At 39.1% G+C, this 15,000-nt stretch overlaps 2 non-coding genes and 1 pseudogene across 2 annotated transcripts in view; all 3 read right to left on the bottom strand.

Annotated features, from left to right (window-relative positions):
* Positions 1 to 10,830: 10,830 nt before the first annotated feature.
* LOC128871102 (large subunit ribosomal RNA) lies at positions 10,831 to 13,617 on the bottom strand (annotated as a pseudogene).
* A 438-nt stretch (positions 13,618 to 14,055) lies between these two features.
* On the bottom strand, positions 14,056 to 14,236 carry LOC128871106 (5.8S ribosomal RNA). The gene has a single exon (XR_008455731.1). It is a non-coding gene; the product is annotated as a 5.8S ribosomal RNA (ribosomal RNA).
* Positions 14,237 to 14,802: 566 nt separating this feature from the next.
* Positions 14,803 to 15,000, bottom strand: part of LOC128871091 (small subunit ribosomal RNA) — a 1,991-nt gene continuing 1,793 nt past the window's right edge. The window contains exon 1 of the ribosomal RNA XR_008455723.1: positions 14,803 to 15,000. This exon is cut by the window's right edge and continues 1,793 nt beyond it. This is a non-coding gene — a ribosomal RNA (small subunit ribosomal RNA).

Here is a 15,000-nt window from a genome sequence, read left to right as displayed (position 1 = left end):
TATTTATTAATAATGTGCTTTTATTTGTATAAAATATTTGTATTTTATTTGGTCTTCTTCTTTGTTGTGTTTTTCTTTCATTTTCTTTCGTTCAATGTGCGCTCCCGCCGACCCCTTTAGCTTTTCTTATCAGAATTCAAAAACCGTTTTTTATGAAAAAGAATTTTCGTTCTCTATATATATTTTGTATAAAAATATAAGAACGATATTTCTTCTTAATATTTGCCAATTTTCAAATGTATCATTTTTAATAACATTTTACTTTTTCTTCAAATGCATTTTTAATGTAATAATTTCATATATTACATAATTTTTCTCTCTGAATTGAAATTAATAATTCCATAATTCTATTTTTTAATCATAAATATATATATGATTGAAAAAATTTCTCCTTTTTTCTTTTGTTTAAAATTTAGTTTTTCTTATAATTTTTATTTGTTTTGTTTTTTTTTTTTCTTCATCTGTTTAATTTCCTGTATGTATACAAGAAACAAACAGTTGAGGATAATTTCTATGTAATGCTAGTATAGAATATAAAATTTTGAATTCAAAAATTTATTTCTATTTAAACTAACGTATGGAAAACCATGAATAAAATCACAAATACACCAATATGCCAAGGCAACAATCAATAGTTACATTCCATAATATGTTAGTATAGAATATAAATTCTTCATATATGTATATATATTCGAAAATTGTTTCTATTTAAACTAACGTATGGAAAACTATGAATAAAATCACAAATACACCAATATGCCAAGGTAACAATCAATAGTTACATTCCATAATATGTTAGTATAGAATATAAATTCTTCATATATGTATATATATTCGAAAATTGTTTCTATTTAAACTAACGTATGGAAAACTATGAATGAAATCTCACAATACACCAATATGCCAAGGTAACAATCAATAGTTACATTCCATAATATGTTAGTATAGAATATAAATTCTTCATATATGTATATATATTCGAAAATTGTTTCTATTTAAACTAACGTATGGAAAACTATGAATGAAATCTCACAATACACCAATATGCCAAGGTAACAATCAATAGTTACATTCCATAATATGTTAGTATAGAATATAAATTCTTCATATATGTATACATATTCGAAAATTGTTTCTATTTAAACTAACGTATGGAAAACTAGGAATAAATCCACAATATCACCAGTTTAACATAACTCAAATTCGTGTTTCATATAGTTATGATTCGATTTATATGCTTCAATATCATTGGTTAGTTAAATGTTGATATTTTCATATTATTCACATGCCTTCACCGTGAGTGTTTTTTGCCATGCACACCACACATTGTGAAAAATGTATGGGAAAAATTCAATTCAATACATTTCAGTTTGATTTCATATAATTCAATTACATTTTATATATTTCAATAATACCATCAACTTAACTAAATATATATTAAAATACTAAATTATATATATGATGATATTTTCCATATATTTGAAATGTCTTTATTATAATTTATTCAGTTTATCATATGAATGTATTGTGTTAAATTTTACTTTCATACATTTAATCGAATTTAGTTTCATATAAATTCGATTCGATTTTCTTTCATATATCTCACTTGCCTTCACCGTGAGTGTTTCTGACAATGTACACAACGCATTGTGAAAAATGTATGGGCAAAATTTTGTTAAATTTTACTTTCATACATTTAATCGAATATAGTTTCATATAAATTCGATTTGATTTTCTTTCATATATATCTCACTTGACTTCACCGTGAGTGTTTCTGACAATGTACACAACGTATTGTGAAAAATGTATGGGCAAAATTTAACTTAATACAATTCAATATATTTCAAATGTTTTTCTTATATATTTATTCAGTTTATCATATGAATGTATTGTGGTAAATTTTACTTTCATACATTTAATCGAATATAGTTTCATATAAATTCGATTTGATTTTCTTTCATATATATCTCACTTGCCTTCACCGTGAGTGTTTCTGACAATGTACACAACGCATTGTGAAAAATGTATGGTGAAAATCTAACTTAATAGAATTCAATATATTTCAAATGGCTTTATTATATATTTACTCAGTTTATCATATGAATGTATTGTGGTAAATTTTAATTTCATACATTTAATCGAATATAGTTTCATATAAATTCGATTTGATTATATTTCATATATTTCACATGCCTTCACCGTGAGTGTTTTTTGCCATGCACACCACACATTGTGTAAAATGTATGGGAAAAATTCAATTAAATACATTTCAGTTTGATTTCATATAATTCAATTACATTTTATATATTTCAATAATATCATCGATTTAACCAAATATATATTAAAATAATAAATTATATATATGATGATATTTTCCATATATTTCAAATGTCTTTATTATATATTTATTCAGTTTATCAAATGAATGTATTGTGTTAAATTTTACTTTCATACATTTAATCGAATATAGTTTCATATAAATTCGATTTGATTTTCTTTCATATATATATCTCACTTGACTTCACGTGAGTGTTTCTGATAATGTACACAACGCATTGTGAAAAATGTATGGGCAAAATTTTGTTAAATTTTACTTTCATACATTTAATCGAATATAGTTTCATATAAATTCGATTTGATTATCTTTCATATATTTCACATGCCTTCACCGTGAGTGTTTTTGTTTGTCCATGTACACAACGCATTGTGAAAAATGTATGGAAAAAATTTAACTCAATACATTTCAATTTGATTTCATATAATTCAATTATATTTTATATATTTCAATAATATCATCATCGGTTAACCAATATATATTAAAATTAATAAATTATATATATGATGATATTTTCCATATATTTTTTTATCATATTATATATACCCCAATAATGATGGCATCACAGATATGTCTTATTTTCGTAAATTATTTTGATATCATCGATTAGCCAAAATTTGAAAATATTTAATATATATGAGATGATGATATTATGATATTTTTATATATTTCATATATATAAATGTATGTTAAATAAATATTTTTATATAATTTTTATTTGCTTTTCTTAATTAATAATATAATAACATAACATTTATATATATAGTCTGATTATAAGAGATTTCATATTTGAATGAAATCCTATTAAAGTTATATTATATTTATATATTAATAATTAATATATATATATATATATATATATATATATAAATAAATATATACACGTTATATTAATTAAATAATATGTGTGTGTATATATAATATATATATATATATATATATATATATATTAAAATTCGAATCATCAAGCAAAGGATAAGCTTCAGTGGATCGCAGTATGGCAGCTGCTCTACCACTTACAACACCTTGCCCGTTACCAAAGTCGTTTACAATTGATTCTAGGCATTGTCATTGTATTAAATAATGTTTTAATAAGTAACTAGCGCGACATACAGGTGATATTTAATCCTCCCGCATTTGCTATGTTACAAATAACATTGGCATCACATATATCCATTGTCGTTTATAAATAAAATTTATAAACTTTAAATGGTTTAGAGAAGCCATACAATGCAATTGCCACATATTTATCATTGCAGTCCAGCACGGATACGACCTTAGAGGCGTTCAGGCATAATCCAACGGACGTAGCATCATACCACTGTTCGCTCGAACAAGTATTGTACCATTGGTCCGTACCTGCGGTTCCTCTCGTACTACGCAGGAATGCTGTCGCAATAACAATTGTCATTAGTAGGGTAAAACTAACCTGTCTCACGACGGTCTAAACCCAGCTCACGTTCCCTTGAATGGGTGAACAATCCAACGCTTGGTGAATTTTGCTTCACAATGATAGGAAGAGCCGACATCGAAGGATCAAAAAGCGACATCGCTATGAACGCTTGGCCGCCACAAGCCAGTTATCCCTGTGGTAACTTTTCTGACACCTCTTGTTAAAAACTCTTTAAACCAAAAGGATCGATAGGCCGAGCTTTTGCTGTCTCTGTGTGTACTGAACACCGAGATCAAGTCAGCATTTGCCCTTTTGCTCTATGTGTGGTTTCTGTCCGCACTGAGCTGGCCTTGGGACACCTCCGTTATTATTTGAGAGATGTACCGCCCCAGTCAAACTCCCCACCTGGCAATGTCCTTGAATTGGATCATACCTGAGTGTTGGAGTTATACCAAATTTTAATTATAATAATAACACATTAAAGTGATATCATTTTATTAAAATATGTTTACAATTATATAACAAACTCGTGATACTTTGATCAAGAAGCTTGCATCAAAACCCAATACCATAAGATATATAAATATATCCATATAATGGCTAAGCAATGATACACGTTCCATTTAATCAAGTAAGTAAGGAAACAATAAGAGTAGTGGTATTTCATTGTTGATAAAATAACCGAAACTATAATATCTCCCACTTATGCTACACCTCTTATGTCTCCTTACACTGCCAGACTAGAGTCAAGCTCAACAGGGTCTTCTTTCCCCGCTAATTATTCCAAGCCCGTTCCCTTGGCTGTGGTTTCGCTAGATAGTAGATAGGGACATCATCATCGTCTGGTGTTTTTAACGTGAGTATCTGCTGGCGACAGCCTGAACCCACGGTGCTCAAAAGCACAACGTATCAATACAATGCGTTGATCAGCGCCCCAAAAATGCCGAAGCATTTAAGGATACCGATTGGCAGTGTGGCATGGACACACTGACCACCTTGGTAGGGCTCGAGGCCTACCCATACCTCTGCCGTTCTTTGGGTCCCGACACCCGGTTAATTGCAACACTACATCGAGCTAAAGCTCTACCCGCGCTTTAGGTCTCAACCACAGCCACCACGAAAACCTCCCCGAAGGGCCGTTCCCATAGAACAGGTCAGAGCGAACTCTGAGGGCTCCTGTTCCCCGTGGTACCGAGTTAAGGTCTCCGGTAAGACATCGAACCCGAAGACTCTGCCAGTTGAGCATCCATACTACTCAGGCACTGGCAAACCTAGATTTTAGTCGCCTTTTACGACAGGCATACCTTACCTCGGGCATATTCTAACCCCTGCACCGCTGGGGGGAGTAGATAGGGACATCGTCGTCGTGTAGGGTTTTTACGTGAGTTCTCGCTGGCGACAGCCCAAACCCACGGTGCTCAAAAGCACAACGGATCAAAACAATGCGTTGATCAGCGCCCCAAAAATGCCGAAGCATTTAAGGATACCGATTGGTAGTGTGGAATGGACACACTAACCACCTTGGTAGGGTTCGAGGTCTATCTAACCCTCTGCCGTTCTATGGGTCCCGGCACCCGGTTGCATTGCAACTCCACATCGAGCCAAAAGGCTCTACCCGCATTTAGGTGTTAACCACAGCCACCACGATACTCCCCGAAGGGCCTACCTCAAGAACAGGTCGGAGCAAGCTCCGAGGGCCCCTGTTCCCCGTGGTACCAGATTTAAGTCTCCGGTCAGACCTCGTAGCCGAGACTACTGCCAGTTGAGCTTCCATACAGCTCTGGACTGGTGGCCATTCCCCACACCCAAACCCCAATCCCACAACAAAACACACCGCCAAGAATGGCCAAAAACTAATCAACTGAACGCCTTAAATTACGTCGCCGCCTAAACACCTCACGCGCATATTGCCCTAACATTTCGACATTCCGACGGTTGGCAATCACACCACTCACATCATACCGTCCATTAGTCCAACTAATCCCCACACCCACAAGATCCCTAATGTCTGAGTACCTCGGGCATTCACAGAGAACGTGAACCCAGTCCTCTCTTGCCGACCCACAAACACATTCCTCACTTGTAGACAAGCACCTCTCATGCAAATACGCATTAAGAGGCCCATGTCCTGTAAGGAGGAATCCTAGGCTGAGGGAAAATCCAAAATCTGGATTCTCCCCGACAAAGGAAACATCCCGAATGTACTCGTACGTCACGCGACCGTTGGAACTATTGTCCCAACGGTTTTGCCACACACGAAGCATGCACTCGTTCAACAACCTTTTACACTCTAAAAACCCCCTTTCTACATCACCGTCGGATAACCATCCAACACGCAGCGGCATACAAAGCCTCCTTCTCAACCTGAAGGCAACCGCCCGTTGCACGACTAACAGGTCAAGAGGAGGCGCACCTAACAACACCTGCAACGCATCCGTACTCACTGTACGGCATACAGGCAGGCAGGCAAGCAACATAATGCGCTGACACGCCATCAGATGACGTTTGCCAACCGACTTTAAAGCCGATTCATACCATATAGCAGCGCCATAAGTGGCACAGGCCACAAATAGGCCCCGATATACCGTGCGAACCGCGCGCCGGCTAAGACCCCAGTCAAATCTGACAACGCGACGCACTTGCCCAACGATTGCCTGCAGCCGCTCCCTCAACGACACTAAGTGTGGAGTAAAACACATCCTTTCACTCATAGTTAACCCCAGGTATTTGACTTGCGTCACATACCTAATCCCTACCCCATTCAAACGAACAATCGGTGGACGACTCGGGGACAATCTGCCCTTAAGCAGCATTGTCACCGTTTTGTCCATTGATATATCCACTCCCACATCTACCCCCCAATTGTGGGTCAATGTAAGGAGCTGCCCCCCCACTCGCTCCAGTTCCTCACGCGAACGACCCTCAACCAAAATGAGAAGGTCGTCCGCATACGCACAGTGTTTACAAAGTGGCTCTAACTGCCGAAGCAGGGAGTCCATCATGAGGTTCCAAATGAAGGGACCACAGATGGATCCCTGCGGACAGCCTCGCACCACCCCAATCTCCACACTCCCGCCCACACCTACCATAGATGCTTTTCTGTCCGAAAAATAACTCCGCCATAGAGTAATTTCCGGACAACCAAGCTCCTCTAGTCGTTGTAACACACGATCCCAGCGCAAGTAATCAAATGCCCCCTTAAAGTCAATAAACATGCCAAGGACATATTTATTGACGTTTCCCCTAACTACACTCTGAACATACATCCACGCATCTTCTACACTACGTCCTTTCCTAAACCCATACTGCCTATCCGACCTAACACCCCGAGTTAGCTCCTGAAGCCGCTCAACCATAACCCTTTCCAGCACTTTTCCAAGCACCGGAAGGAGGCTGATACCACGATAAGATCGAGGATCACTCCTGATCTTATCGGGCGACTTCAAGAGTACAACAACCCTAGCAACTTTCCACTCACGTGGAAAATATCCCTCCCATATGCATTTATCATAAATGGCCTCCAAGTATTCCGGAATGAACTTCCACAAGCATTTGCACATCTCTCCGTTCAAACCATCTAAACCTGGAGACCTTTTAGACCTGACCAGGCCAAACGCATACCCCAACTCCCCAACGTCTAGTGGAGGAACAGGCACCTCTTGTGCAGGAGGAACCTGAACCTCAGCCCTTGGAAAGAACTCACCTAACAAAACATTGGCGCACTCTCTCCACGTTGTTGACACAGTGTCACCCACGCGAAGAGAGCTAGCCATCTCATTTCGACGGCCCCGACAGATCCTAAGGACCTGTCCCCAAGGGTCGTCCCTATTATCCCCCACAAATCTCCTCCACTCTTCCTCTTTCACTCTCACCAACATTTTCTTATATTCTTTCATTCCTACACTAAATTGATACCTGAGCTGGGACAGATTCTCCGAATTGGTCCGCCTGCCGCGTTGAAACAACCGCCTCAAGCGTCGGACAGACCTCCTCTTTGAATTTAACTCACTCGTCCACCATTTCACACCTTTCATTCTCACAGCCCTAGCTTTCCTAAACACTAAGTCATTCACTCCCCAGACACATTCAGATAGACGAGCAATTTGCTCATCAACCCCCAATTCCTCAAACTCACTAAGCGGTATACCCAATACCGCTTCCCTAACAGTATGTCCATATCGGTTCCAGTCAGTACACGAGGTACGCCATCGCCTCAATGGACTCCCCCCCTCTAACTGCGGGGTACGGGGAGTAACCATAATTTGTATTAAATTATGGTCACTAATTCCCCAACCCCCCCTAACGCTCCATTTACACTCGAACCTACTCGCTGCTGCCTCATTCATGAGCGTCACGTCAATGTCACTCACACCTCTAGGACCCTCAAACGTATACCACTCGCTTGGTTCGTTTGCAACGAGGAGGCTATTCGCCACAAGCCATTCGCTCATAGCCTCACCCCGATCGTGGCTCTGATATCCAGAAGTATGCCTGGATACCTTGCTGAACCACATCGGGGAAGTAGCATTCGCATCCAGACACACGATGGCAGGAATGCTACTCTCACGTAGTAGCACCGCATCTATGTACCTTAAATAGGGCTCCAGAGGCTCGTCAAACTTGCAATACAAGCTGACGACATTCATTCTGCCGAATTCCCCCTCGACACACACACATACTCCCCACTGTGATGAGTCAACTACTACACAAGAGTAGCTTGGCTCACACACAGCTACTGCGGCATTGACTCCAAGGTCCGTAAAGACCCTGAAGCCCCCAGGAAGACCTCTCACCACCCCATTGGTGGAGTATGGTTCCTGGAGCAAAGCAATGCCGCAGCCCCCCTCCAACATACACGCCCCCAATTCACACATCACGGCATAAGCCCCCTGACAGTTCAGTTGATATAGCTTAACCATTAATGTCTAACGAGCGCACGGGCAACAATCGCACAGTACACCGGGCAGACAGTGGACATCATCAAATGCCCGGCTGGCTTGCCCTTAAACGCACAGTTGCGACAATGCGGGGCATTGCCACAACCCGCACTCCTGTGTCCTTCTTGCCCGCACCTTCGGCAGACATCCTTCTTGGCCCTGCATTCTGCCACCCTGTGATCGAATCCCATACATCGGAAGCAGCCGGGCGTCAGTTGGTCCGGCCGTACCCGGAAGGAAAACCACTTAACGTAGCAACGACCTGCTTCCAGGAGGGCGGACATTAGCATGTCCGTGCCCTCAAGGACAACATTCGTCACCCCATCAGGGCTGACCTTCCAAGGACGGCTGACCATCCTTACGTCCTTCTCAAGGCACCCAGGGCTGAACTCCTTGAGGTTCAAACGGAACAACTCTCCCATGAATTCATCAGGGGAGATCTCCGTGTGAACCCCCTGGACCACAACCCTAGGTCCCAGCTTCCGACGTATGCTCACATCGAGCCCCACCTCGGAAAACTTGGCATTTCTCACCAAGTTATCCCTCTCAGCAACTGATGGGGTGCGAATAATCGCACCTCCATCCTTCAACGGGCGCACCTCGTGCACCCTTACCCCCATGGAAGGCCCTACCTCCTTTACCACTTTTTTGATCACCTCTTTGGACGTAGTGGGGGTCTTACCCCTCACTACGACCGACCAGGTCTCAACTGGCTTGGGCACCGGCAACGCCGGCAACACAGGCGCAGGCGCCTGAGGTGCCGGCATCATCGCTGCACCAGCCAGCGCAGCTCCAGCCGTCCTCTGAGGTGCTCCCTCCCTAGTTATCTTCGTGGCTTCTAACCGCCCACGAAGATGGGCTATTTCCGTCACCATTTCCACAAACAGTTCCTCGAACTCCAAGGAGTATCCCAGGAGGTCTTTTGCCACACTTTTCGGGACGTCGTCCATATCTATGACGGCTCCACTAAAGGCCGTCACAATGGACTTGAAGCGCCCCATAAATTCGCCCCCAATTTTTATTCCCGAATTTTCCAGGGAAGCACCGAAATTCCTGCGGATTTTCTCCATGCGCTTCCCGGCTGGACCTAATTTATCCCCTGATTTACGCACCTTTTTCACCCCCCCCTTTTTCTCCCCCTCGGAAGCGCCCTCGCTTCCGCTTACCCCCGACTTACCTTCAGGTAACTTAGGGGCTACCTTCCCCTCGTCACTCGCCTTTACTACCGGAACTGCTACACCTCCAGCGGTCTTCTTCCTAATACGGGGAGGGGACCGCAAAATAACCTCCTCCTCCCCCGACGTTGTCTCGTCCATCGCCGACGACGGTACAACAGAACCGATGGGAAGAGGGGTATTCGCCCTCTTCCGCATATCGCTTAATTTGGGCATCGCCCAATGCCCCACCAACTAGCTTGACGAATCCGCCGTATATCGCTCCCAAGCAACAACAAAAACAGGTCACTCTTGGGCGACAGTAAGGTACTGCAAGACAGGGATGAGTCCCGCACAGGCACGCACACAGCAACCACACCTAACGGCAAGCCAAAGCAACCGCGAGGACGTAGCCCACACCACCAGCCAAAGGTCTGGCAAAGGCCACCACCAATGCCCTGCCGGACAGAACACCGTTCCCCGCACAGGGACGGGTCGACCAATATGAAGCTAACGCCGGGCTCGACCGTAGGCCAAACGCAGCACGCTGTGAACACGGCACCTGCACAAGGTATTCAACCTTGGCGCAGCACTGTACCCACGCACAAAAATAACACCCCTTTTATCACTGCCGAAGATAGCAATATAACAGCACGCCAAACTATCGACGCACTCCCTATATCCACGCCGAAAATTAACGGCACTCACAAAACCACTAATAGTTCACAGCTATGTACAGCCACGCGCACAATTGGCGTCACTCGAATAACGGGCACACTTCCCGTATTCGCACAATGGCACTCACTAACACAGTTGCCCTTAACAGCGTACAGCTACTGTACAGCCACGCTAATCGTAGCGTCACCAAAATTCCGGTGAAACACACAACGGCACTCACTTTACACAATTCTCGGAATCACTATGCAGCTCATGTACAGCTACACTATAGCGTCACTCGATTCGCGGTAATACTCGCGGATATAGCACAAAACGAAATTGACAAAAATTTATGCGCTCGCGACACGACACGTCTTCACTGCTCAACAATCACAATGAGAATGAGTAGATAGGGACAGTAGGAATCTCGTTAATCCATTCATGCGCGTCACTAATTAGATGACGAGGCATTTGGCTACCTTAAGAGAGTCATAGTTACTCCCGCCGTTTACCCGCGCTTACTTGAATTTCTTCACTTTGACATTCAGAGCACTGGGCAGAAATCACATTGTGTCAACACCCGTTAGGGCCATCACAATGCTTTGTTTTAATTAGACAGTCGGATTCCCCAAGTCCGTGCCAGTTCTGAATTGATTGTTAATTGATAATCGTTATAATTTAAAAAGAATATATATCGAATGATATAATTCCTTAAAAATTTTAGCAAGAAAGTTCCACAATTGGCTACGTAACTACTATCCGGGGAACAAGAATCGTAATTCTCTATTTACCCAGAACGAGTACATAAACCATGGTATTGCTTCCCAATCAAGCCCGACTATCTCAATCTTCAGAGCCAATCCTTATCCCGAAGTTACGGATCTAATTTGCCGACTTCCCTTACCTACATTATTCTATCGACTAGAGACTCTTCACCTTGGAGACCAGCTGCGGATATTGGTACGGCCTGTTGAGAAGTTTGCGTGACCCCACCATAAATTTTCAAGGTCCGAGGAGAAAATATCGACACAACAGTAAATGTCATGCTCTTCTAGTCCATCTACCATATCTCTCTTCGAAAGACTTCCATGGTAGTACGACTATAAAACAGAAAAGAAAACTCTTCCGATATCTCTCGACGGCTTCTTTATGGTCGTTCCTGTTGCCAGGATGAGCACAAGGCCCATTTTTAATAACAAACGGATACTCAACAGGTTACGGAATTGGAACCGTATTCCCTTTCGTTCAAAATAATTCAAGTATTTAATTATTTTTTAATATATATATATAAATTTTATTAATATTTTTTTTTATTAAAAACTTGAAAATTTTCGGCTTTCGCCTTGAACTTAGGACCGACTAACTCGTGATCAACCACTGTTCACACGAAACCCTTCTCCACTTCAGTCCTCCAAGGTCTCATTCGATTATTTGCTACTACCACCAAGATCTGTACCAATAGCGGCTCCATGCAGGCTTACGCCAAACACTTCTAAGCACACTATTGTACCCTCCTACTCACTAAAGTTTCAAAATTTATAAATCAATCGAAATTGTTTTATAAATCATCTACTTTAGCGGTAATGTATAGGTATACAACTTAAGCGCCATCCATTTTAAGGGCTAGTTGCTTCGGCAGGTGAGTTGTTACACACTCCTTAGCGGATTACGACTTCCATGTCCACCGTCCTGCTGTTTTAAGCAACCAACGCCTTTCATGGTATCTGCATGAGTTGTTAATTTAGGCACCGTAACATTACGTTTGGTTCATCCCACAGCGCCAGTTCTGCTTACCAAAAGTGGCCCACTGGGCACATTATATCATAACCTCAACCTTCATATCAAGAAAGGTGAGGTTCTTACCCATTTAAAGTTTGAGAATAGGTTAAAATCGTTTCGACCCTAAGGCCTCTAATCATTCGCTTTACCAGATAAGATTATTTTATATAATTTTTAAATGCACCAGCTATCCTGAGGGAAACTTCGGAGGGAACCAGCTACTAGATGGTTCGATTGGTCTTTCGCCCCTATACTCAATTCTGACAATCGATTTGCACGTCAGAACTGTTTCGGTCTTCCATCAGGGTTTCCCCTGACTTCAACCTGATCAAGTATAGTTCACCATCTTTCGGGTCACAGCATATATGCTCAAGGTACGCTCCAGTTAGAGGTATAAATAATAATAAATTATCATTATACATAACTATATGGAACGCCCCGGGATTGAATTAATTGACTATTTAAGAAAATAGACTAAAAATTAATCCCATTATATTTTTAAGTTAAGTTAATTATGCCATTAAGTTTAATATAACTCAATGACTTGCACATATGTTAGACTCCTTGGTCCGTGTTTCAAGACGGGTCCCGAAGGTATCCTGAATCTTTCGCATTGTTAATCATATAAATGCATACAAATAAATATTAATATCATAGATATTAAATTTTTTGTAAAATTCAAAAAATGAATTTTAGCATTATATATAATAAAATCTATCAACACTTTATCAAATCATTAGTATTTATTCTATGTTAATATGCTTAAAAAGCAAATTAATTTAAATAAACTTAATATCACCAATGATCTTTTGATAAATACTTTATTATGTTAATAGATTACAATGTCCTTATATGAAAAAAATGCACATTATTTTTAATTATTTAATGATGAATTTTTCATAATGGATATTCAGGTTCATCGGGCTTAACCTCTAAGCAGTTTCACGTACTATTTAACTCTCTATTCAGAGTTCTTTTCAACTTTCCCTCACGGTACTTGTTTACTATCGGTCTCATGGTTATATTTAGTTTTAGATGGAGTTTACCACCCACTTAGTGCTGCACTATCAAGCAACACGACTCTTTGGAAATATCTTTCTAGTAATCATTAACGTTATACGGGCCTGGCACCCTCTATGGGTAAATGGCCTCATTTAAGAAGGACTTAAATCGTTAATTTCTCATACTAGATATTAAGATATTCCATACACTGCATCTCACATTTGACATATAGACAAAGTGACTTAGTGCTGAACTATTTTCTTTTCGCTCGCCGCTACTAAGAAAATCCTTGTTAGTTTCTTTTCCTCCCCTCATTAATATGCTTAAATTCAGGGGGTAATCCCATATGAGTTGAGGTTGTTTTAAAATATTTTTTATCTTCTCACAATTTAATAAATAATTATATCATCTTTTCATCTCTATTTTTCTTTTTTCCTTTTATATAAATATATATTATAAATAATAATTATGTAAAATGAGGCAATTCTAGAATAAAAAAAATTAATTTTTATGCTAGACATTCCTCCTTTAATTACATATATAAATTAATATTTTATATATATATAAATAATATGAAAATTTTTTAAAGAGAATACTTAGATTCAAAATTTTTTTTATTTCATTTTATTTGAGAGGATTTTTTTTTTTTAAGAATATATTAATAAATAAAAAATTCATTATATATCTTTATTTTTTTGCTATTAATATTATGAATTATTTAAAATCCAATAATATACACATTTGCTTAAATTCAATTATTTTTATAAAAGAATAAGCAACTTATTTAGCATAGTCTTACAACCCTCAACCATATGTAGTCCAAGCAGTACTTTAAAATTTAATTTAATGTACATAACAGCATGGACTGCGATATGCGTTCAAAATGTCGATGTTCATGTGTCCTGCAGTTCACACGATGACGCACAGTTTGCTGCGTTCTTCATCGACCCATGAGCCAAGTGATCCACCGCTTAGAGTATTTTTTTATTTATTTTTATTTATAACAAATGTCAATTTTTTTTTGCATATATTAATTGAAAGAGTAAAATTAAATAATAATAATAATAAAATATAAATTGATTTTCTTTCAATAATATATATCAAATATATTTAACTCTAAACATTTTTATTAAGTTGCGAATGTCTTAGTTCAACAATAATACAGTGGTGGTATTTATTATGTTTGATTATTTTGTATTTTTTTAATCATTTTATTTATATATAAATATAATAATAAATATATACCACTTTTGTTATTGTGAACAAATTAACTTATCATTCAATCAAATGAATAATAAGTACAACTTTCTATTTTCATGTTTAAAGGTTTTTAAAAGAAAAAATAAGAAAAAACATTACAAAATGTACCATCATATTATATTTAATATGATATAATTGATGGATAACAAATTGAATGAAAAAGAATAAAAAGAATATGGATTCAAAATAATTATAAATTTTTCTTTTTTTTCTTTTTTTCTTTTGTTTGTTTTTGTTTTTATTTGTTTTGGCATTGTTTGTTTTTCTTACGGATATGGAACACAATAATGATCCTTCCGCAGGTTCACCTACGGAAACCTTGTTACGACTTTTACTTCCTCTAAATAATCAAGTTCGGTCAACTTTTGCGAAACAACCGTGACACACGAGGCGTCACAGTGATCACGTCCGGAGACCTCACTAAATAATTCAATCGGTAGTAGCGACGGGCGGTGTGTACAAAGGGCAGGGACTTAATCAATG

This window comes from Anastrepha ludens, unplaced genomic scaffold, assembly GCF_028408465.1.
Source record: "Anastrepha ludens isolate Willacy unplaced genomic scaffold, idAnaLude1.1 ptg000051l, whole genome shotgun sequence".
Lineage (NCBI taxonomy): Eukaryota > Metazoa > Arthropoda > Insecta > Diptera > Tephritidae > Anastrepha > Anastrepha ludens.
This window is presented reverse-complemented; position numbering and strand designations above follow the sequence as displayed.